We start from the raw sequence: 4,087 nt of genomic DNA on the forward strand, positions 1-4,087 counted from the left end.
TTAAATATAAATGAGTTTGAGAGAAAAATGGAGACCAAACAGGGACTTAACGTCTTACTGTTTCCTTTATTGAAAGAATTCATTCTCTCATATAATTTGAAAGTGGCTTAATTCTTAGAGATAGTCATTAAAAGATCATGTACATCTATGTGCAAGATTGAGTTTTCCATATTAACATCCAAATTTATAAATTAATAATAATAATAATTTGCACAAGATCTTCACAAATTGATTCGTGAATGCAAGATTGAGTTTTCATATTAACATCCAAATCTGCATTTTGCTTGAAAAAGACCACAACGGAGTGTGGAAAGAAGAGGCGAACATGTAAGAAAATTGATGTTATGTTGGTTTGTTAAAAGCTAGATGCTCGAAAAGGCCACCACCAAGGAGGGTGGAATGAAAGGAGGTGTACATGTAAGAAAGTAAATTTTACGTCTGTTTGTTGAAGCGTGTCGAATGGATGAGCGACTCTATTTTATCGACTGATAAATTTTTATATAACCCTCTTGCGATTAGGGCAAATAGAGAAGGCCAATCATCTTCTCAAAAGGTTCTCTCCTATCTGAATTTCTGGACCTTATATTTTGTACAACCTCTCCTTGGTAAATAACATGTACCGACACAAGACGATATTTCTTCTTCTTCTTCAATGTCCCACGAACCTTTTTTTATGTAATCTCTATTTATTGTGCGTATATTATTTTGATCCTCTGAATTATATGGCTGCTGATAAAGTAGGGTCCACGCCTTCCAGTATCATTAAGTTCTTGAGAAGGATTATTCATCATTTTTAATAAAATCCAGCTCATTGTCCATAAATTCTATTTTATTTTTCTCTCGATCGACATATTTAATATGAAATTTTAGACGTAGTTAAAAAATATCCTTTTTAGTAATTAATATAATCAATAATTTCTGTGATAAATTTATTTTCGCCACAACTATAATTTCTCTAAACGATAGCACTTAGTAGGTATTTTTATCCAATGTTTCACTTAGCCCTTCAACTTTTAAAAATTTTCAATTTCTCCTTCATCATCAAACATATACTAATTTAGCTATAATCAATTCCAAGCAGGAGAGTTAATAAAGAATGTATTAAGGCAAAAAATTATGTTTGGGACTTGATTGAAAACAAAAAACTACAGCTAAGCGATGCATCCATGGTTGACTTGAGAAACCAGCTCATCCAATGTTTATAAAGATAAAAGCTGAGGATTTGATAATGAGGGATGGGGATATTGTGTATCTTTTGATGGCCCTAATTTTAATATTCTTGTTGGGATGGGATGTTTATTTAGGACATTGCTAAGGTCAAGGAACCTTCCCAATGTCACAACAAAATTACAAAGCCTATTAAATTCGAATAATTGTTCATATAATTTTTATGGTATACTAAGTTTTTGAATTTAGAAAGGTGAATTTTGTTTATTTTTCGTGTTGTTAATTGTTATTGAAGAATAGAAGTAGAATTAAGCCCACAAAAAAAAAAAAAGAATTAAATTTTTACGCTTCCAAGTTGGAAAAGAAATAGTACTTGTCTAATAAACATATGCTTGTTTTCCTTTTTCGTTTAAACTAAATTATAAGTCAATTTCCTTATTGAATATAGTTGATTTTTTAATTTTCTAATACGTTCTTATTTAATGTGTATTGTTATCAACAAATATGAACTACTTCTATTTAAATTATTATTTAATATAGGAATATATTAGAAAAAAATGTAAAGAAATTTTATACTTTTCAACTATACTAATTTTATTTTATTAATCTGTGTGAAAATGAAAGTAAACCTATCTATATGAGACAGGAAGTATAATGATATTTACCAAGGGATATTCTTTAATGACCGTAAAGAACTTTAGGACAACAACAAAGTAACTTATATTTTGAAGCTTTAATTTAATTTTGAATGTTTTTAAGGATGAATTCAGGTTTTAGTGCAGTAATTGAATTGTGAACGATCTTGAAATCAACGTAATATACATGTTATTGCTCATCATGATGAACATCATGAATTTCGAAGGAAGATAAAATATATTGAAATAAGTTATGAGTACAGGAAATTCTTGACAGAATTTCTACCCACACTGACGTGGTCGCAGATGATTGGATTGATTTCTTTATTCTCTTTCCACCTTTCAATCAATTCCTGCCATGTGTTTTCTGACAATTTTTTCTGTACTTGTAGCATGATTCAAATATACCTACATAATTAGTTTGATTTGGAATAAAATGACCGTGGATGATTTTAAAGCATTTCTTATGTAGTTGTACATAACAATTAGGTTTTGCGTTGTCGAACATATTAGGAACATAAAGTTTCAACATATATGAATATATCCACTGCACGATTAATTAAATTAATTTTCGAATTCTCTAAATTCTAAACATTTAAAATAAGATTCATGTAAGAGCAATTTAGATACAAATTACTTGATAGCGTTACTTCTTACCTAAAATTCTTAAGTTGCTCGAGCCATCACTACTATTGTTACCTTTGAAGTTGTAAGAGCAATCTAGATATAAATTGATTGAGTTTTTGAATAAATAGAATTGGACGGGCATCTTCGAGAAACCCTCCATTATTATTGTTACCTTTGAAGTTGGTCGGTAGTTAGGCATATTTAACTTCTTAATAATGATTTGTTAGGGTAAATCATTACAAGTCACCAAGTCAAACAAAGAGACACGTGTCGGATGCACGGTCCCTTCACATAGTTGAATTGTTCAAAATAAACTCATTTAGCTTTTAACACTTAAAAGTTTTAATGGTCACCAATAAAATTGGAATTTATTCGTTATTTTTGTAAAACTAATTTAGTTTTTCATTTTTTTGAATTAGACTAACATAAAAAAATATATGTGGATCTCAAATTTATTAAGAAAAAGTACTTAATATATAATACTCTTATTGTTGTTGAGTGATATTGAATCGATTGGTCTAATTTTGAATTGATTAGTGCATCCAATTCGAGATCCAAGATATTAAAAAAAAAAAAAAAAAAAAGTTGCGAAACACAGGAATGATAATCGAAAATATAAACTCTAAGGGGTGTCAAAAATATTAACTTCTTGTTCTTTGTTGTTATTGAGTGAGATTGAATTAATTAGCGTGATTTTGAATTGATTAGTTCATCCAATTCTAGAACCGTGATATTGACAAAAGAAAGAGTATATACAACAATGATACCTAAAAATAGAAAACAGAAAATGGTTTATAAATAGTCGAACTTGTATCAAAACAACTGAGACAGTTGAAGGCAACTGTACCTGTCCATAAAAAGACTAGACGATGGGCAACATTGGATCATAATGTCAACAACCTAGGCTCGTATCCTCCTAATTTGTGGCTCATTCAATATTACTCATCTGAGCCTCACCATCTTTTGCTCGACAGAACCAAGTTAGTTCACCTATGTTAACAGCTTTATCTAATTCCCTTCAAGAGGGCAAGATATGAAATTTTATTTAAATCGATTGATTAATGGTTCGTTTGGACCGTAGAAGTTTAAGGATCCATTTTGCAAGGTTATTGAAAAGTCAAAAACTGTTTCTGAACATGTTTAGGTAATTTTTAAAAATACTTTGTCTGATTAGAAGAGTTTTTAAAGTAAATTAACCAAGGCAAAAAGTTTTAGAAATCTCTTCTACAAGATACAAAAGTAAAAATAAAAGCTTATCAAACGAACCCTAAGTTTATTCGACTGCAAGGGAATAAACTATTTCTTGAAAAAGAACAGCCAATAAATATTCATTTATTGGGATGTAAAAAAATATTTTTTGGAGAATCAAACAAAACATATAAAATATTTTATTCAAATTTGTCAGCAAAAATTGCAGCGACGTAACACGTTCTGAGTGCAACGGTGACAACTGCATTATTGGGATTGTCGGTTGTGTTTTTAGGAGCAAATCATTAATTATTTTTTAATCACATTTAGCTTCTTTAATTCATTTTGTTACTCAATTATAAGAAATTTTCTTCGTTGGCAAAGTTTAACAACAATAAATATGTGTAAATCAATCATTAGTAACGGTATTTTTTTATTTCATTGATTCTTTGTAAATGATTAATTAATTT

This window comes from Olea europaea, chromosome 15 (assembly GCF_002742605.1).
Source record: "Olea europaea var. sylvestris chromosome 15, O_europaea_v1, whole genome shotgun sequence".
Taxonomy (NCBI): Eukaryota; Viridiplantae; Streptophyta; class Magnoliopsida; order Lamiales; family Oleaceae; genus Olea; species Olea europaea.